We start from the raw sequence: 23,342 nt of genomic DNA, 5'->3' as shown, positions 1-23,342 counted from the left end.
AATCGTAAAGGAGAAGGGAATATACAAAGGTAAAGGATCTAAGCCATTTAGTGTCTGCTGCAGGGGCAGCTCAGAACAGAGGAGAGAGACATTTTTTGGTTGCAGCTCCAAGAGCTCTCAATCTCATATGTCATGTGATCCTGTAACGTGATTTGATCAGCAAGATGGCCTTGCTGATGACAGTTAACTCTATTCCAGTCCAAACCAATGAATTTATAGCAACAGCAGAAAAGTGACAGACGAAAAAGATGGAATCTTTCTAAAATTTAAATAGCAAAAATTACTTATGTTCAGAGTTTGGGGCACCTTGTTCATCTCATACCCTCTGTCTGAAAGATTTCACCAAATATTAATTTGACCTCAGAATGGGATCTTAAATGTAGGGATGATAATATTTTAATTTCATTTAACAACTGAAATATTGGAATGTCAATCACTACAGTTGTCGACACAGGACTGTGATGGCAGTGGCATTGCAAAGCTAGATTAAGCCGATTTCAGAGACAGTGTTAAGGCGTACAAGCAACTGAAACAGTTGAATGAGATGGATTAGGACATAAAATGAAAATAATCAATAGATGTTTACAGGATAGGTTTAATAAAGGAAAGTGAATGGTTTATAATATTAATACAGGAGATAACAGACCCAGTGCGATTTTTAATAAAATGGGGGCACATGACATTGAAAAGTACATCCTCAAAGTAATGTTGTTCCTATTTAACTGACGAAAGAAATGTTGCAAAACTGAAAATATATTAATGTGTGGAAGGCAACAAGTCAATTAGGTGATTAAATCTTTCTTTGCATTGACCAGAAAGATGTATGAAATTAAATAGATTTAATGAAAAAAATATAAAATGACAACTGCAAAACATGATGCTTCTCATTGCGTGGATGCATCTTATAAACAAATGATAAATTATTTACAATAAACATCTGAAGGTTGATTCAATTACTCTTTGTTCTGGAAGCTTCTAGAACAATCGATGACTCAAATTAATAATTTATCACCTTCCGTTTCTTATATTTTACATATTTCCAAAATATTCATTGTTTGAAACTTCCTGACAGATTAAAACAGTGTGCCCGACCGAGACTCGAACTCGGGACCTTTGCCTTTCGCGGGCAAGTGCTCTACCAACTGAGCTACCGAAGCACGACTCATGCCCAGTACTCACAGCTTTACTTCTGCCAGTACCTCGTCTCCTACCTTCCAAACTTTACAGAAGCTCTCCTGCGAACCTTGCAGAACTAGCACTCCTGAAAGAAACGATATTGCAGAGACATGGCTTAGCCACAGCCTGAGGGATGTTTCCAGAATGAGATTTTCACTCTGCAGTGGAGTGTGCGCTGATATGAAACTTCCTGGCAGATTAAAACTGTGTGCCCAACCGAGACCCGAACTCGGTACCTTTGCCTTTCGTGGGCAAGTGCTCTACCAACTGAGCTACCGAAGCATGACTCATGCCCAGTACTCACAGCTTTACTTCTGCCAGTACCTCCTCTCCTACCTTCCAAAGTTTGGAAGGTAGGAGACGAGGTACTGGCAGAGGTAAAGCTGTGAGTACCGGGCATGAGTCGTGCTTCGGTAGCTCAGTTGGTAGAGCACTTGCCCGCGAAAGGCAAAGGTCCCGAGTTCGAGTCTCGGTCGGGCACACAGTTTTAATCTGCCAGGAAGTTTCATATCAGCGCACACTCTGCCGCAGAGTGAAAATCTCATTCTGGTATTCATTGTTTATTACAGATAGAAAATCTTTGCAGTTATTATCAAAGTAAAAGTTGTTTATGAAAGTAACAAGATAAATTACATAATTTTCAAAATTATGGATGTTATGCCATTGCAATTCTTTTTACTTGATATTGATAATATTGATTGGTAAATTAATAAAAAATAATTCACAAGTCTCATGAACAAGTTTAAAATGATTTTACAAAACAGGTATAAAAATGTGGTTGTATTTATATGTTCTTACTGACAGTTATTGGAAAACCAGTTTTCACTGTGTGACCTGGTAGCATATGAAACTATCAATATGTAATTGGTACAATATATATAAACCAAAACTTCAACAGACTGAGTGCAAATAAACTTTTTAAATGTCCAAAAACGTGAATAAGGTACTTTACAATCTAAAACAGATGTAAACATGGATAAAAACCATGTGGGATCATAGACTTACATAATTGGAGAGATGTTCTAAAAGATCTTGGGTTATTACTATATTCCACCCTTGACTGCGAGGTTGCCAAAGGCCTACGATGTTATGGCATAAGACACCCCACATATTGTGTTCAAAACAACCATTATATTGGCTGCTAATGGCAACAGGGGGTAGGACTGGAGATATCTAATGGTGAGCATGATGCTATGGGGAGTAGTTGAAATGCTTAGTTGACGAGTAACTCACAAAAGTACTACAATGTTAGTGGTGCTGATACAAAGCAGAGCAATGATAAACATGCAAACATCGCATTATATCTACAACAACAGTTACTGAAGTTGACATTTCATCAGAAAATAAACTAAGGAAGTTCACAGAGTGGAAAAGAAATAGCAGTTGAAATGTTAGCGATTCTGCAAGATGCGTCAGTGGAATGTGTGGTGTCGTATACACTCGACTGTGTGTACGATGTACATGAACAAGTGAAAGTAGTATTGAAACAGGTGTCGAGCTATGTAGTTCATCATCCTTGTTGAACAAAGAGCCACAGGTCCCATCTCCAGTGAAACAAAGTAAAGGACAATTTTTGTCCAAAGAGTGGGTACTAAACATATTTAAATGCATGAAAGATTATCCACAGCACAGTAAAAAAACAATTATGAACAGATTTCGAATAAGTTAGCAGAAATATGACTGTGTAGCGCATAAGAAAAACTATGGATATTCCAGGGAAGAACTGTGCACTTGTTACAAAAACTGGTGTTTGCGCATTTCATGAATGCTCAATACAGTTTACACAATGCGCATCACCTACAATGTTACACAGAGCAAATTGCATGTGACTTAGATTAAAGTGAATTCAAGGGAAGTGGTGAATGGTTGCATAATTTAAAACAGTGCTACAGATTTGGGAGATGTAAAATAACAAAATTTCAAATGAAGTGTCAACTTGATGATGCAAAACAACTTGTGGACTCAGCCCAAAAATTTGTCAATGAGATAAAGAAACTTATCCAATCATTCAGTGAGGAATTTATTTTTAGCTCCGACCAGTTGGGATTTGAAGAGGAAATGCATATGAAGGTACCCTAGAAATTAGAGTTACCAAGACAGTTGTATCAAGATCTACTAGTATCAGTGCCTTTATGCATCCATATACAATTATGACAACCGTTAATCTAGATGATAAAGTTATTTATTGTGCTGTGAGACACTGAAAGTGCACTACCCCTTATGGTTCTTTCTTGTGTGCATGATTTTGCAAGAGCAGTGGGGAATATTTACGTCACAGAAAGCAAGAGTGAGGCATAAGAGAACTACAACTGTGGCATGAACGCTGCTTTTGGCCAATAGGTGGTTAAAATTAATTTCTTTTGCTTGATTCCTGATCTGCATATAAAGATCTTACTCGTTTAGAGCAAACTGTCCCTCCTGAAATGCATATGACTTTGCAATTCATAGAACCTGGAACGACTGGACAAATTCAGCCTCTGGATATTTGTTTCTTCCTTGCCTATAATACATACACTATGTGATCAAAAGTATCCAGACACTCCCAAAAAAATACGTTTTTCATATTAGGTGCATTGTGCTGCTGCCTACTGACAGGTACTCAATATCTGCGACCTCAGTAGTCATTAGAAATCGTGAGAGAGCAGAACTGTGTGCTCTGTGGAACTCACAGACTTCAAATGTGGTCAGGTGATTGGGCGTCACTTGTGTCATGTGACTGTACGCAAGATTTCCACACTCCTAAACATCCCTAGGTCCACTGTTTGCAATGTAATAGTGAAGTGGAAATGTGAAGGAATATGTACAGCACAATAGCGTACAGGCCGACCTCGTCTGTTGATTGACAGAGACTGCCAACAGCTGAAGAGGTTCATAATGTGTAATAGGCAGACATCTATCCAGGCCATCACACAGGAATTTCAAACTGCATCGGGATCCATTGCAAGTACTATGACAGTTAGGCGGGAGGTGAAAAAACTTGGATTTCATAGTCGAGCGGCTGCTCATAAACCACACATCACATCTACAACTACATGATTACTCTGCTATTCACAATTAAGTGCAGAGGGTTCAATGAACCAACTTCAAGCTGTCTCTCTACTGTTCCACTCCTGAATGGCTGGTGGAAAAAACGAGCACTTAAATTTTTCTGTGGGAGCCCTGATTTCTCTTATTTTATCATGATGATAATTTCTCCCTATGTAGGTAGGTGCCAACAGAATGTTTTCACTATTGGAGGAGAAAACTGGTGATTGTAATTTCATGAGAAGATCCTGTAGAAGATAGTGTTTGGGAAGCATAAGGGAAAGTAACAGACTATAGTAGGCAACAACGCAACAAACTGTAAGATGTCAGCTAGGGGTAAATTTTTTTTCACCAGAGCAGTATTTAGAGGGTCTAAGGAAAGTACACAAGGGACTATCACCACAGTAGGGGTTGGGTTTGGAACCTGGGCACAAAAAGTTATCTTTTTTTAGAAACTGATCACAAAAAGTTACCTTTTTATTTCAAGGTAGCCACAGTATCGATGAGAACTGATGGAGCAAAAGTTTAAATTTCCATTTCTATACCAGTAATAGGGAAACAAGCACATTACAGCTGCTACATAGTTCATGTATATCCTGTCAACTGTGGGATATTGAAGAAGTTTGTAAGAGTAAAAATACAGTGACTATTTTTAATTGCAAAAGAGAAGGGAAGCAAAGTTACAAAAATCCTACCAAGGGGAAATCACAGTGTGTGCAAACATGGTGATAAGAGGGGGGCAGAATTCCTGCATAGTGAAACTGCTAATGGGACAAAAGGAGGCAAGAGGACGCAATAAAAAAGTGACTGAGCCAGAATTGTACTGTCAGCAGGTCAAAGTGTATTGATTGTAATCTACCTTTGACAAGATGGTGGTAGTGGCTAGTTTTTTTTTTTTTTTTTTTTTTTTGTTTTTTTTTTTTTTGAGCAGGGGAAGCTTACATCAGCAAAGATACTAGAATTAAAGAGAAGTGGTTTGTTATTGAATGAAACAGTGTGTGAGGTAATGAGGCCTACTTTCCATCTACCTGCTGCAATTTCAGGTATAACTCACCTGAATGTTTCCCAGCCTCATTTGTATCGGCCAGAGAATCCCATGGAAATGTTACCTGGCACAAATCTAACCAGTTTAAATCAAACTATAGGGCCATCATTAATAAACACTCTTCTGAATCAGCAAGAGGGGCGAGTCTCCCTGGAAACTTGTTGCAGCATGTAAATTTATATTGGGAAAATCAGTACTGGAAAGAGACAATGCTGATGACTGTCATACCAACCACTGCAGTGGCACTTTTTCAGCTAAGCATAGTCCTTGTTTTGGTACACTGAAGATAAAGTGCAAGACTGAGTTCGGAACCAGTCATTGTTCAGATTCTAGTGGACTGGATACTCCAAGCATAAAACCAACAGAAGGAAGATGAACAAACAGTTGGTTAGTATTTAGGATAAATGATCGATTTTAGCTAGTAAGTTTGGAACAGAAAGTTAGAAGCTATTTTGCAAGACTCCTAGTAATGAGAAAAGTTCCATAGCATTTGAGTTAAGGAGCAAGGCAAGAATCCCTGTAGAAATGTGAAAGATTTAGTGATAGGGTTAAGGAAACCAATTGTTACAATAAATCTTTAGAGGTGACACAGGGCCAGGAAGGCCAGTCACCAGGAACACCAGTATAGAGGATAACATAGTTTGGTCAAACTGAGGAATCATGTCTTGATAAAGAGAGGGCGAAGTAGTGTATCAACCATATTTGATTTAAACGTATGCCAGAGTGGAAGTGAATTGCAACAGAGCCAGCTGCAGGCAGGCAAACATACTATGTGTCGCAAAGCAGAGCCAGGTGGGTGCAGTACAGCAACAACCAATACTGCAATACGCTAGTGGAAGGACGGAAGTCTTTCCTCACTTGCCACCATGGAAGTGTTTAGAGTATGCACCTTAAGCCCTAAATGAACATAGTCTCAAGCGTATAAGTACTCAGCCACTCATGTACTAAAATATTATCCTCTCAGTATCACAGCTTACATCATGACTCTGTCATGCTCAGAGCAACATCCTGGAATGCAGTACAGTGTCCATTGTTCAATCGCAGGACAGGGCAAACCAGCCCTGAGTCATGAGAGAGCCACCTTCAGAGCAGAGAGCTGCCCATCCACTGGAGGGAGGTCCTGATCAGCCCATTGGTACTGTCAGCTGCGCTGCTGTGCTGTTGCCTTCATGGTCGCAGCTAGAGATATTGCTGACAGTGGCATTTGCGTAATGCCACATTTGGCCCTGCTCTTTGGGCTGTCAGCACTGCTGGACATCTATGGTTTTGCATGAGAGACAACTGGACACCTCCACCATGGTGTTCTTGGTGTAATATGGCTGAGGGCCAAAACAAAGATTTTTATTAAATAAATCTACTGTTAGCCTGATATATCATTTCACTCTCCATGGATAACAATCAAAGGGTCATCTAACAACACAACACTTTCAAATGAGCCTTACTAAGGATTGAACTTGTGACCTCGCACTCAAGGGGTTCCTTGTAAGATGTTAAATGTGAAAAATGATTTAGTTATGACAACATAAAACAAGTGGCAATATGTGTTTTGTATTAAAACATAACATGAAAGCTTAAAAAAACATTCTTAAAAATTGAAAGAAACAAAGTGTACCTAGAGCTATTTATTGACAACAAAAACCATTAAAAAATTTAATTTTCTTGTGTAAACATTATGTCAAAGGACATGTTGATTGTCCACACAGCAGAATTTAATACATATACAAAAATATCTTTAAGTGACCTACACTGTACATTTGGTATCACACGGAGCCATTAAATTACTAAAAATTTTTGAGTACAGGAAAGTTCAACAGTCTTTTGACAGTCAGTAACAATGGAGGCCATGGCATGTTGTGTGTCGGCCGGCCGAAGTGGCCGTGCGGTTAAAGGCGCTGCAGTCTGGAACCACAAGACCGCTACGGTCGCAGGTTCGAATCCTGCCTCGGGCATGGATGTTTGTGATGTCCTTAGGTTAGTTAGGTTTAACTAGTTCTAAGTTCTAGGGGACTAATGACCTCAGCAGTTGAGTCCCATAGTGCTCAGAGCCATTTGAACCATGTTGTGTGTCAAACAAATGTCCAATAAAATCACAAAAGTGAAAATATTTGGAATAGAAAATTGTGTTTTAACACTGTGCAATAAACAAGATATTTTTTATGCCCTCAACAAATCATAAACTCCATCATTCCAAAACACATGTCCTTTGTCTTTATTTGGTCACCAAAGACACTACTGGTTCTCACATGGCCCTTGTCTTGATAATTTTAGATCTGAATACATGTCATATTTTTGTTTGTTAGGGAATAGAAGTCGCAAACAATGTTACATTAGAAATATATTGGTTCCCACTAACTATGTGAATGTGGATGCCTTCATCAATAAGGGTAGAACAACCACAGTGAAATATGTATATTAATACTGTATTTAGCCAAGCAGGTGACTATATCTGGGATTTCATAAGTAAACAATGAAATATAAAAGTTGTTTGATAAATTCTCTCAACATCATGAATTATCAAAGGAAAAGGTATAGTTCAGAAAAATGATCAAAATGGACAAGCATCTTAAATTGAAAGTAGAATCAATAAAGATACATGCACCACATGTGTAATCAAGTGACAAAGAAAATTTTTATACTTACACAATTAAACAGTCATCACAGTAACAAAAAAAAAAATATTTCCCAATTTCTTTGAAGTAATCTTTACCCCAAATGTATTAGGTTGTGACATCTCTTTAAACTCCTGGTGTTTTGTCAAGTAACACAAGTATATTTTTGTAAAAAGAACCTAGTGAATAAGGGTCCTTTTTCCATTTTAGCAGTATCAAATATTTTTGCTTCACATTTATTGACAAATAAAATGAATGAAGCATTATCAAAAACATAATGAAAAACATTTGGGTATTGCAGATAATATTTAGTTCTGAAGAACAAGAGAGCATGTAATGCCAGCAAATGGTAATCAAATTAGTTTTCATGTCATTCAAAGACCCAAGTGTGTGCTTTTCATTTGAGAAACAAGGAAGCCACTCACAAGTTGAAAATAGTATGGTTGAGGGGTTGAACAGAACACTACAAGACTCCAAAATACCTAGGAGTGATACTTGATAGATCTCTCACTTTCAAAAAGCACTGCATGAAATGCAAGTCAAAAGTCTCCACCAGGAACACTCTCCTACGGAAACTGGCTGGATCACAGTGGGGTAGTCAACCTGAAACAATCTGAACATTTGCAATGGCACTATGCTGTTCTGCGGTAGAGTATGCCTGTCCTGTTTGGTATAATTCAACTTATGCAAAACATGTGGACATAGGTCTCAACGAAACCTGCAGAATTATAACAGGTTGCTTGAAACTGATGCATTTACCCTACTCCATTATAGCTTAAAATTTTTAATACCATTGCGGACTAATCTTCACACACATTCAACAAGCCCCTGGTGGAATCTCAAGGATGCAGAACGATGTTGTGACATAGAAAGCTGGAAGAACCCCACTTGGAACGTCTGTACTCTTGATGATTAACATTTTTTCTCCTCAGTAGTTATGATAACTATGAGACTGTTACATGTACTGTACATGTGTGACATGTATGTAAATACTTGTTAGGTGAATTGGACTTTGAGTGTGTTATCAGTTCTGGTTCTAGACAAACTTCACCATGAGAGATAAAGGATTCCAGTGTCAGGTTACACATTAGTGTTACCTATGTTCAAGGTCTGAAACTTCCGAGCAGATTAAAACTGTGTGCCAGAGCGAGACTTGAACTCGGGACCTTTGCCTTTCACGGGCAAGTGCTCTACCATATGAGCTACCCAAGCACGAGTCACGCCCCGTCCTCACAGCTTTACTTCTGCCAGTATCTCGTCTCCTACCTTCCAAACTTTACAGAAGCTCTCCTGTGAAACTTGCAGAACTAGCACTCCTAAAAGAAAGGATACGACGGAGACACGGCTTAGCCACAGCCTGTAGGATGTTTTCAGTATGAGATTTTCACTCTGCAGTGGAGTGTGCACTGATATGAAACTTCTCTATATTCAAGGACACTCCCAGGCCCCTCCCCCATATGAATCAACAGTAATTGATCAAGTTCTCCTAGGGGAACACCCGTCCCCTCCACTCCTGCTCTCCCCCTCCCCACCTCTCCCCCTGGACCAGTAGATCCAAGCTCCCCGTCATTCCTCCTGTTTTTATAACTTTATCACTTAACTGGGTGACATTATTCTTGAGCTTAGTACCATAGGGAGACGATTAGGGTGTAGCTATTTGTTAAAACAAATTAGTTGTACTGTAATTACGTTAAGTCACCTCACTTAAGATCTAGGATGAGAGTATCTGTAAATAACAAATTAAATTTAATATTACCTGATTTTCATCATTTTAGGCACCAGCAGAGACCACACCATGGAAGATATGTAGGTACTTTTATTTTTCACCATTTTTCTTATTTTTTGAAATATTTCTGTTTTTTCATAACTTTCCGTATTTTTTCACATGTTTCACAGTTTCTCATTTTTCTCCATTTTTCAGCAATTTTACGTATGTTTAATGATTTTGTACAATTTTTCATATTTTTGCACATTTCCCTATATTCATGGCTTTGTGGTGTCTGCGCCACACTCAAGCCCTAACATCAACTCTTACCAACTGAATTTGGGACTCATCTGACTAGGCCACACTTTTCCAGTCGTCTAGGGTCCAAGTGATATGGTCACGAGTGCAGGAGAGACACTGCAGGCAATATCATGCTGTTAGCAAAGACACTCACTTCGGTTGTCTGCTGCCATAGCACATTAACGCAAAATTTCGCTGCACTGTCCTAACAGATAAGTTCGTTGTACATCCCATATTGACTTCTGTGGTTATGTCACATAGTGTTGCTTGTCTGCGAGCACTGACGACATTACTCACACGCTCTCAGTCATTAACTGAAGGCCGTTGGCCACTGCCTTGTCTATAGTGAGAGATAACGCCTGAAATTTTGTATTCTCGGCATGCTCTTGACACTATCGCTGTCAGAGTACTGAATTCCTTAATGATTTTCGAAATGGAATGTCCCATTTGACTAACGTCAACTACTATACAACGATCAAAGCCTGTTAGTTCCCATCATGTAGCCACCTTTTCTAATTAATCATTTGAGTACAAATGACAGCTCCACCGATGCACTGTCCTTTTATGCCTTGCTTACGCGATTCTACGACCAGTTGTACAGGGTGCAGCAGAACCGAATAAGCAGTTTCTATCGATTACCGTTCGGGGTCTGGTGAGGGTAGGCAGTTGCACGTGGTCTACCTTGGTTCAGTCATTGACCCCATTTCAGTAGCCAACATAGTATAGACTGGTGCATATCGTGGTTTTGCCGTTGGCGCTTATTATGAAAACAACAGATCTGTGATCGCTACACAACGAGCTTTTCGGCGACAGTTTAACATTCCACGCAACAATGCCGTTCCTAATGCAAACACAATTCGGTCCTGGGTTCGGCAGTTGGAGGAAACTGGTAGCACACTAAGAATAGACACACATGGCCTACGCAGATCCCTCAGAACGCTAGAAAATGTGCAGTGGGTGAGAACAGCAGTTCAACAATCGCCGCAACGTTCTGCTCGACGACATACTGTTTCATTAGGGATTTCTTACCACATTTTGAGAATGATTCTGCAATGCGATTTGAAGTTCCATCATTTCAAAATAATGTTTGCTCAAGAATTACGCCCAGGAGACTACGGCAACCGTCAACATCTGTGTGAGCATATACTTGCTCAGATCCCTCTGAATGCAGCTTTCTTTAGTAGTGACGAGGCACGTTTTCATCTTAGTGGGCGCGTGAATAAGCACAACTTTCGCTACTGCGCTGAAAATAACCCCCGAATTATTCATGAAAGACCACAACATTCACCTAAAGTGACAGTGTGGTGTGCCATATTACAACTGGCTTGGTTGGCCTTTACTTTTTTGAGGAGGAAGGAGTGACTATGACAGTGAATTCCACACGTTATGTTTCAATGTTGTAAAATTTTCTGCCACCCAGAACGGACGAGATTGTTGAAGAACATAGACTGGGGGACTTGTGGCTCCAACGGGATGGAGCTGCTGCTCACACATCTTGAATTTCACTTGATGTTTTGAGAGAAATGTTGCTGGGACTCCATGTCTCTTTTAGGGGTGATGTCGGGTGGCCTACGCGGTCACCTGATTTGAATATTTGTGACTAGTTTCTTTGGGGATATCTGAAGGAAAAGGGTTTCAAAAGCCGCCCTCACACCCTACCAAAGTTAGAAAAGCGGATTAGTGATGAAATGAATGCCATACCCCGCGATATGTGTGCAAGAGCTGCTCGAAACTTAAGGGATCGTCTACAATAATGTATTAATGTAACAGCCGCCATATTGAGGACATTACTTCCAAAACTAAATGAATGTAGAATGATATGTTGTATTAATTTATAAAATAAAAACATTTGTTCTCTATACGTCTAGATTTACTTTTTATTGCTCCTTAAAACTGCTTAGTCGAATCTGTCGCACCCTGTATATGAGCATATCACTGTCCCATGACTTTTGTCGTAATAATGCATGCATGACAGTAAAATGTTGAACTTTAAAACCATAAGACTACGACAGGTGTTGGCAGGCTGTTGGATAAGGGTACTGGCTGGCCCTAATAAATCAGCAAAAAATGGTTCAAATGGTTCTTAGCACTATGGGACTTAACATCTGTGGTCATCAGTCCCCTAGAGTTAGAACTGCTTAAACCTAACTAACCTAAGGACATCACACACATCCATGCCCGAGACAGGATTCGAACCTGCGACCGTAGCAGTCGCGCGGTTCCGGACTGCGTGCCTAGAACCACTAGACCACCGCGGCCGGCAATGAATCAGCGCAGGTGGGCTTAACCTTGCACACAATTGCAATGAGATATGGACAGCAATCGAGCTGACAGCATCTCTGTACTTGTTACACAGTTGCATGTGTGGTAATAGCAGTATATTTCCCGCAAATGATACTGTGGGAGAGAACAAAAAACTGCTTATAAGTAAGATAAAGGGTTTAATAAATTAGCCAAACCCTGAGAAATAGTATTAAGTGCTAATCTAAGTCATGTAAATAAAATGTATGTCACCTGTGGTCATTTCATCTGTAGCAGTACCAAAACGTGATTGATATGAATCACTTTACATTTATGGAATAATACCACTCTCGGCAGATTAAAACTGTGTACCGGACTGAGACTCGAACTCAGGACCTTTGCCCTTTCGCAGGCAAGTACTCTACCAACTGAGCTACCCAAGCACGACTCACGCCCCCTCCTCATAGCTATACTTCTGCCAGGACCTCGCCTCCTACCTTCCAAACTTAACAGAAGCTATCCTGCGAACCTTGCAGTTTTAATCTGCCAGGAAGTTTCATATCAGCGCACACTCCGCTGTAGAGTGAAAATTTCATTCTAGAAACATCCCCCAGGCTATGACTATGCCATGTCTCCGCAATATCCTTTCTTTCAGGAGTGCTAGTTCTGCAAGGTTCGCAGGAGGGCTTCTGTTAAGTTTGGAAGGTAGGAGGCGAGGTACTGGCAGAAGTAAAGCTGTGCGGACGGGGCGTGAGTCGTGCTAGGGTAGTTCAGTTGGTAGAGCACTTGCCCGCGAAAGGCAAAGGTCCCGAGTTCGAGTCTCGGTCTGGCACACAGTTTTAATCTGCCAGGAAGTTTCATATCAGCACACACTCCGCTGTGGAGTGAAAATTTCATTCTTAATACCACTCTCCTTTGCATCCAAATATGTAATGACTTGCAACTCATATGTATTGCAAGAGAATACCATTGCATTCAGAATCTAAATAAATAACATTACGATTCCTCATGTAGACACAAATAAAAGCCCATGACATGGTTAAACCAATAACAAAATTGGGAAATTCATAATCTGAGGACATTTACAGCTTATTAAATTTTGTGATTAAAAAAGTTGTGGATCTGATATCAAACCCCCTTTGTATACTAATAAACTAGATGTATACTAGTAACCATTTTTTACAATGTCTAAAAAGAGCAGTTATCGTCCTGATTCATAAAAAGTGTAACATGTTATGGAAAAATAATTATCGTCCAGTTTCAATGGAAGTTACTCTCTCCAAAATAATAGAATACTGCATGCAACAGGATGTTTTTAGACATTATCTGAAAGCAATATTCTGACCAAATCTCAATATAGTTTTAGGTCCAAGTTATTGATAGTGAAAGCAGTTGAAGCCATAATTTCTTTTAAAATACCCTCATTTGAGTCAAAGTTATCTACTGAAACCATTCTACCAGATGTGAGCAAGGCATTTGATTCAGTGAATCTCTACCTCAGAAGTTCCTATCTCAGTGACAGGAAACAAACTGTAGTTTACAACAACCAAAAGCTCCAATACTTTGATGTAACTCGAGGTGTTCCTCAGGGTACCATGCTTGGGTCTTTATTATTTATAATATTTCTGAATCATCTTCCCAGTAACATGCCCTGTAAATCTTTACTTTATGCAAATGACACAACATTCATTAGCTCTGGGAAAGGCATAAACGGATTGAAACTGGAGAAAAAAAGAGTACCTTAACTTGTCCCATACATAGTTCAAAGCTAAGAAACTGTCCATCACCTATGAAAAGACAGTGAACATCATTTTCAGTTTATCAAGATGTGAAAATGAATGCTCAATTGTTAAGTGGCTTGGTGTATACCTTGATTCCAAATTAAACCGGGACATACACATATACCATGTATGCATAAAGCTCTTTTGTGTTAACCTTTTTACTGACTAAACTACAGACCTGTGTAACAACACCTCTGTTGTGTAACTTCTACTATGTCTTCTTTCTCTGCCACCTGCAATGTGGTATCCTTTTGTGGGATAATTCTGTAGGAGCAAGAAAATATTAAGCTGCAAAAAAGGCTATCAGGACTATTTCTGTAGTTAAAAACTCTATAACCTCCTACAGACCAGATTTTAAAGACTTAAAAGTATTGACAATCCTATCACATTTTATATACTGTTGCCTACTAAGGATTAAAGAAAACTTAAACAGCTACATCTTGAAGGAAACTCTACACCAATGTAAAACCAGTCAAATGAAACAGATAGATATGCCCACAGCTATATATATATATATATATATATATATATATATATATATATATATATATATATATATATATATATATATATATATATATAATTATTTAATATTTTACTTCACAGCCACATCATGTCTCACTTAATGACTTTAAAACAAAAAATAAGAAATGGTCGAAAGAAAAGGCTTTTAACAATGTTCCAGAATTTCGAAATTGTTCTAAGAATGATGTGAGGAACTAAATTATTTCTAACTGTAAACCATTTTGTATTTACCTTAGTATGTTATTGATTTATTTGATTCTTCTGTATATTATATATGTACACTAAAATTAAGAAATTGTTCTCTAGTGTATATTTTATGTGCCTTGTATTATTATTAGTATGTGTACTATAACTATATCAACAAAATGTATTTGTACAATATATGTAAACTCCATATTATGACATTATGACATTGTTTGCATAAAAATGTTCAAAGATGGATCAAAATAATCTTCATGGCACAAAACACGCTGTAAGAATAATATGTGGTGCTCACCCATGATCATCTTGTAGGTATCTATTTGAGGAGTTGGGTATTCTGACTACTGCTTCACAGTATATTTATTCCTTCGCAACGTTTGTCGTAAATAATCCACTACAGTTCAAAAGGAACCATGAGGTACATAATTACAATACCAGAAGGAAAAATAACATTTATTACTCTATTTTAAAGTTGTCCTTAGCACAAAAAGGGTTGCACAATGCTGCAAAAAAATATTTGATCACTTATCTAGTGATATAAAATGTCTCACAGACAGAAAGGTAAAATTTGATTAAAAAAAGTGAGTAAATTGCTCATTGACAGCTCCTATTCTGTAGAAGAATTTCTATTATTTTAATGTATAAAAGGTAGAGGTATCTTTTCTCTTTTTCTTTTTGTAAGGCAGGGAAAACCTTAGAGATGTTCAGAATGTATGCATATGTACAAATCAATTTGCAACATGAATGTAAAATGACTTATTTCATATCGTGATGCTCTATCATGCAAAATGATCTACAGACATGTAACTAATTTACTAACTACAGTTGTGACTTAAACGCTTAGGACATCTGAACCTTGAAAATATGAAGAAACTTCATCATCTTACGGAAGGAATGGACAAAGTAAAGATTTAAAAACCTGCAAATAAATGTTTAACCTTGATAGGGTGTAAAGAAATGTAGTTATCACATATTCAGTCTTGTGTTTGAGTCAAACACCCACTTTAAGTGAAATGAAGTAATGTGCTTAGTTCTAAATTACCTTTTTCTTTTGATGACAAGAAATATATAGCGACTTTCAGTGATGATTATACTCAGTTCCTAGATCTTATATTCTTCAATCAAAGTTTTAAGTGTTTCATTATTTTAAAGTATACTATACAAGGGCTGCTACTCATTTTAACATCAAAATCAGCAGATTTAGACGTGACTGGTGGTGAAACATTTCAAATGAATTGATGCAGTGCTTTGAAGTAAAGAGAGTGCAGTTCTAGTTTTCCCTACGTTACACACCTCACCAAATTAGAGTGGTAGAATGACTAAATCATACTATTGCTGAAAATTTTTTTAAAGGACTTCATATTCTCCACTGACTGAAGACATTATTTTTTTCGAACTTGCAATTTCAGCCTTTGGGTAATTTCCGAGTGTCACTGCAAAATATTTTGCCTTAGCACATATCAGACTTTATAACCCTCGGTCATGTATACATGTCATCATCAAAAATAGACATTTTCACAATGGTAACATCATTTACATAAATTGTTACAAATCGACATTCAAGTGCACTATTTACATGTAAATGGCCCATAGGCCGAAATTGCAATTGTGAAATAAATAATTTCTATAGTCAATGAAGTACTTAAAAAAATTCTGCATGACTGTGAACCCTGATCCTGAGAAGTTTGTCATTGGAACAGTTCATTGTATGATTACTGGACACAAACTTGGAAAGCAGTTTTGGTCAGAAGCAGAACAGGCAGTTGTTTCTACCATTAACTACAGATTAGATTATTTTAGATTCAGTTTTCATTCATTAGAAACAAAAATGAGATGATTCTTGTGGGTGTGGAACAAGTCAGAAGTATAACATAAAACACAATAACACATTTGAATATAATATTCATTTCCCTGATCATTTCTCAGGAGATTGCCAAAGTATGTGAATACATTATAGTAAACTGGAACTGCTTATATTTGCAGGATTAATACACAGTCAGAATGAAACATAGTTATGCACTAATAATAAATGTGTGAGACACAAAATACCTAATCCTGACTGTTGTGACCAAGTGTGGCCAAAACTGAAATCTAAAAGAAATTTTTACTTGAGCTGGTCTAACAATCACTGTTCAGATATTTGTCTATAGAGAAGAAGGAGTTGTCTATGAAAAAATCTTTCAAACTCTTTTAAAGTTTGCTTTATCGGAAAATAAGTTTTTAATGCTTACTGGCAGTTTATTGAAAATGTGAATATTGGACTCCTTTTTGGGTCAAGGTAAGTGATTTTAGGTCTTTATGCAGATTGTTCTCTCTCCTGGTACTGATATTATGTATTGAGCCATTGTTTAAAAAAGAGACATATTACTTGCACTCAGAAGCAATGGTTAGAATACCCAGTTCCTTGAACAGGATTCTGTTCATGTTCTTGAATTTACACCACAAATGAGTCTTATTACTCGCTTCAGTACTCTAAAAACTTTTGCCTAGTTTGACGAGTTACCCCAGAATATGATTCTGTATGACATTATAGAATGGAGGTAAACAAAGTGTGTAAGGCTTTTTTAAATTTGTAGTTCTGTGGTATATCCTTCGCATCTGAATTTGTGACTGAGTTGTATTCCCACCAATGTAAAAGTCAACCTTATGACTGTATTTGGCACTACACACTGAAGTTCGAATACCTAGGGGGGGCCTCCATGTGCTATGGCACGAAAATATATATATTTGTTATAGTCAACACTCAGCTTAATTGAGTGGCTCAGAGATGTGGCTGGTATCAGTGTTTGGCTACGTTTTACGACGTAGAGTACCAGCTCACAATTGTTGTAAACCCAGTTTCTAAGCTGAAATAAAATGTAACAAAACAATGCAGGCAGGTATTGCGGTGATTTGTAATTTGAACAAGTAGTTTATTTTTCTTCGATATATTTAATAAACACATAAAATTCAGTCTGAGGGGATTTTACGCAAGGGTGGCCGCTATTAACTGATGTTACAACAGTTCAGTATAAAATTCATATGTCCCAGTCATGGCACTCGACACACTGTTCACAATTCACAAAATACACTCTTGTCTGCTGTCTTATACCACTATGTTGTGCTCCACTTGATCGCTTTTGAAAGTCATTACATACATACTTTGCTTGGCATGTCCGGCTCTTAGCGTCGTTCAGAACGAACTCCCCAAAGATGGCCGCCCTATCCACCCTCGAAACGACTGCATAACTTAAAAACAACGTTTTTACAAAAATTACGAATATTATTAAACTAAACACAAAAAACATATATGAGATATTGAAAAAATATGGAAATTTTGCGGGCAATAACAATTTAAAGTCAAATTTTCTGTATCTGCCGCCGCTTTTTCACAAATAATGTTCTTGTGGCATGATATTGCTTTTCCCGGATTTTTGATATTTAACATAAATAAACAAATAAAAATACATACTTAATTACTCATCCACCTCTGTAAACTTAAGAATGTTACCGCTACTTTCGTTTCTTTAAATTTATTTATTGCCAAAACCACAGTTTCTCTCTATCAAGTCCCATATCCCGACCTCTAATTAAAAATGGTACAGATTCTGCTAAATCGGCTATGACTGCTTGGTGCAGCTGTACTAGCCACATCCGTAGACACCTTGTTCATATTAATCGGTCAAAGCATTGCCTAAATTGCATTGAACTTTCATAAATTTATAATTTTTAAGAGAACAATAACTTTAAAATTATTACATATTTTTGTGGCACGTCTAGATAATTCAGTTTGACATATTTTTCTGTCCATGAGTGCCAACTTGCACCTCCGTGTCACTCTTAGTTCTGTTTTTATCAACTTTTCTCTGGCATATAAATTTCTCCAGGCGCGCAAACACGGCCATCTGCGCCCCTACGTAGCAACTGCTCAGGTTTCTCCAAGGCCGTGTAATGCAGCCGCTCGACACAGCCCCATAGCAACTGCCAGCCACGTGCTCTGCGGCGCGAAACTGCCGCTCTAATCTCACCCCACAGCTTGCACTATCACAACCTCTTTGATCTGCATGTCTTCATGTGTTATACACATAATGGAAGGAAATCTGTTACAGGTTCTGAACTGCACATAATGGGTCTCTTCAAAGCTTAATGACAGTGAATTAGCTTTAAACCGTTTATTAACGTCAGTGAAAATTTTATTATCAGACATTTCTAATTCTCTACTTGATTTGATGTTTACTGCAAGGTTTGTAACATATGCAAATAAAACAAACTTAGCATCTGGCAGTGTAACAGACATAAGGTCATCAATGTACAAAAGGAAAAGTAACAGATCCAAGATGTAACCTTAAGGAACACCACACGCAGTTAATTCCCAATCAGATGAAGGTTGATTGCTTACTCCACAGGTATTTCACAACGACACCCTTTGTTTACTTTTAGTTAGTTAGTTATGTAAGACTTGAATAATTTTGTAGCGCTGCTGGTGACACCATAATATTCTACTTTACTTAAGAGAACACTGTGATTCACACAGTGAAAGGCTTTTGACAGGTCATAAAAAATGCTGGTAGTGAACAGTTTGTTATCTAATGAACTACATTCTCACTGTATGTGTAAATAGTCTTCTCTCTATCGGAAATCTTACAGAACCCAAACTGTGACTTAGATGATATATTACTTGCAGTCAGATGCTTGAGAAGATGCTTGAACACAATCTTTTAAATTTTATAAAAAAAATTGCAAAACTGAAATCGGTCAATAGTTTGATGATATCTCTTTACCCCCTTCTTGTAAAGAAGCTTAACTTCAGCATATTTTAGCCTGTCTGCAAGTGCTCCACTGATAAGAGATTGATTACACAAATAACTTATGATGATGATATTTGGTTTGTGGGGAGTTCAACTGTGCAGCTATCAGTGGCTGTACAAATTCCCAATCTTTACACAGTCCATTCTCGTCACTTTCCCAGATGATGATCAAATGATGAGGCTAACGAAAACGCCCAGTTCCCATGTGACCTGGCCAGGAATCGAACCTGGGGCCCATGATACAGAGGCAGCAATGCTACCCATTAGACCACGAGCTTCGGACAAATAACTTAGGACAGAACTGAACTCAGATGAGCACTCACTGATTAACTTTGTTGATATGTTACTATAACCACTGGAATACATTGATTTCGAGGATTTTATGATGGCTGCTACTACTCTGGGAGACATGAGTGTCACTTTCATTTTACTGAAGTTATTTGTAAAGACTGATCTCAGATAATCGATTGCACTGTTTAATTTATCTGATAACTCCAAGCTGTCAGCAACAGAAGCAAAGTATTTGTTTAAGAGACTTGCAACACTACACGCACTTCTTATCATTGTCTCATTTATTTTTAGAGCTATCTGTTCCTCTTCCTTTTTGGTCCCACCTGTCTCTCTCTTCATTATACACCATTTAGTTTTTATTTTGTTGCCTGATATAATTATGTTTGTCTCATAATGAAGCTGCTTCAATTTCTGCATTATTTGCTTTGATATTTTGCAGTATTCTCTGTAATGCATTACAGTGGTAACATCAGAGATGTTTCTAGACAGTAGATACAATCTCCTTTTTGTTCCACATGATATTTTTATTCATTATGTAATCCATAGTTTATTCTTAGACTTCTGTTTGATTTGATTACCATTAGAGGAAAATAATTTTCAATAGAGAAGTAGCTTTATTAATGAATGCCTTGTATTTTCCTTTTGAGTCAGAAGTATTTTAAACATCTCTCCAATTCAGGCCTATGAGCACTCTCCTGAAATTCTCAACTTTTTACTGATTTATTCCCCTCCAGTACACAGATTTAATGGATTTGATATCCTGACAAGTTTCAGCATTTAATATAAAATCCTACATATCATGGTCAGATAGCCCATTTCCTATTGGTTTTGTGATACGACTTTTTCCCCTAGATTTGGCTACAAAGATAATTTCAGTAGCAGACTCACATGTGGGAGAAAACTGTGCCTGTGCACGCAGTTTCGATCGTTCTGTGAGCTCAAGAATGACCGTGGCACCATCCATGAGCATTTAGCAGCGGTGCGAGCAGATTTCTCATGCTTGCAAGCCATGTGATGAACAGGGCGCTATTCGCCTTGCTATGCTGCACGAAACGCAGCCCAGGCATATCCAATAAGCCATGACGAGCCATGTGAGCAAACTATGCAAACTCTCAAATAAATCAAAGCATTTCTAGTTGCAAGGTCACAGTAGGAATTAAACTGAATGACAATGTTACTGATTGCAATAACTGTTTGCGGACAAAGAATTCCAATAAACCCACATTCTTTCCCTCTTTTTATTGTGATATGGGACAACAGAGGTTCCAAATCTTTTATGAAGAGGTTAAAGTTTCCTGGAGGTGCTCTGTCTATACTCACTATTATAAATGACGTATTATGAAATACTACTTCTGTTGCACAAGCTTCTAAGTGCTGCTCTGAACAAAATTTATTAAAGTCAACATTCTTGAAATTAAAACAGTTACTGACAAATGTGGCAACTCCTCCTCCATATTTTCTCTACAGAAGTAAGAAGTTAACTTGAATCCTGTAACATTTAGCATACCTATACTAGTGGTCAAATGCTGTTTGGAGAGGCAGATTTTATCAGGTGATTTGCTCAACTCTAATTCTTCAACTCAAATAAGCAACTCATTAAGCTTATCCCTTAGTACTGAGACATTATGATGCAATGAGGGTAACTAATTATGTGCAGTGGCAGAATTACAACTAGATGAACCTAATTTTTCTGTAACTTTTTGACTAGCTCAAGTTCCAATCAATCAGGGGCTGTTTGCATGAATTGTGTACATTAGATTAAATTAGATTAGATTTACTTTCATTCCAACTGATCCCTAGTGAGGAGGTCCTCCAGGATGTGGAACATGTCAGAAAAACAACAATACATAACAAATATTTACAACTAAAACAAATAAGCTAATGTACCATTCCACAGGTCCCAAGTGGAATGATCGTCATTTTTTAATGAACACCATATGAAAGAGTCATTTTACAAATACTAATGCACTGAATTAAAAATAAAAAGGTTTTTTATTTATTTATAAGGTAATAAACATGTAATAGAACTACTATAATACTTATTTACAATGAACACATTTCTGCACTGAAATGGTGCAGAAGTTAGATTGTACTTACACACACACACACACACACACACACAGACACACACACACAAATTTTCAATGAACACATTACTGCACTGAAATTGTACAGACGTTATGTTGTACTTATATACAAATCAGTTTACTGAGAAATTCATCAATGGAGTAGAAGGAGTTGGCCACCAATAAATCCTTTAGGCTTCTCTTAAACTGAATTTCATTGGTTGTTAAGCTTTTTATGGCTGCTGGCAAGTTATTGAAAATGTGTGTTCCTCAATAATGCACACCTTTTTGTACAAGACTAAGTGACTTTAAATCCTTGTGAAGATTATTCTTATTTCTAGTATTGATTCCATGAATTGAGCTGTTGGTTTGAAAAAGTGATATACTTTTAATGACAAATTTAATTAAGGAATAAATATATTGGGAAGCAGTAGTTAGTATCCCTAGTTCCCTAAACAGGCTTCTGCAAGATGTTCTTGTGTTCACACCACATGTAACTCTTACTGCACGTTTTTGTGCCCAGAAAACGTTAGCTTGGCTTGATGAATTACCCCAAAAAATAATCCCATATGACATTATGGAATGAAAGTAAGCATAGTATGCCAGCTTTTTCATTTTTATATCCCCTATGTCTGACAAAATTCGCATTGCAAACAGAGATTTGTTAAGACACTTCAGCAGTGCTGTGGTGTGCTCTTCCCAGTTGAATTTACTATCAAGCTGTAATCCCAAGAATTTAACACTGTCCACTTCTTCTATCTTCTTGTCATCGTATGTTAGACATATACTCGTGGGACGACCCTTACAAGTTCTGAACTGCATGTAGTGTGTTTTTTCCAAGTTTATTGACAAAGAATTGGCTAGGAACCAGTGATTAATGTCCACAAATATTTTTTTGGCTGATCTTTCTAAGACTACACTTGATTTGCTATTTATTGCAATGTTTGTATCATCAGCAAACAAAACGAACTTGGCATCTGGTAATGTTACTGATGAAAGGTCATTGATATAAACAAGAAAAAGTAAGGGCCCCAAAATGGAACCTTGTGGGTCCCCACATGTAATTAGTTCCCAGTTGGATGATGCCTGATAGCTTGATACATGTCTCTTTCCTAATAACACCCTTTGTTTCCTGCCAGAGATATAAGATTTGAACCATTTTGCAGCATTTCCTGTTACACTATAATATTCTAATTTACTTAAAAGGATATTGTGATTTACACAGTCAAATGCCTTTGACAGATCACAAAATATACCAGTTGCCTGCAATTTTTTGTCTAATGAATTAAGCACATTTTCACTGTAAGTGTAGATAGCCTTCTCAATATCAGAACCTTTTAGAAATCCAAACTGTGACTTTGACAGTATGTTATTTGAGATAAGATGGTTATAAAGCCGACTGTACATTACTCTTTCGAAATTTTTTGAGAATGCTGTCAACAGTGAAATTGGACGGAAATTTGATGCTATTTCCTAATCTCCCTTCTTAAACAGTGGCTTAACTTCAGCATATTTCAGCCATTCAGGAAATATTCCACTAATAAACGACTGGTTACACAGATAGCTTAATATGTTACTTAGCTCTGGATCA

Source organism: Schistocerca nitens, chromosome 3, assembly GCF_023898315.1.
Source record: "Schistocerca nitens isolate TAMUIC-IGC-003100 chromosome 3, iqSchNite1.1, whole genome shotgun sequence".
NCBI classification, from domain to species: Eukaryota; Metazoa; Arthropoda; class Insecta; order Orthoptera; family Acrididae; genus Schistocerca; species Schistocerca nitens.
This window is presented reverse-complemented; position numbering follows the sequence as displayed.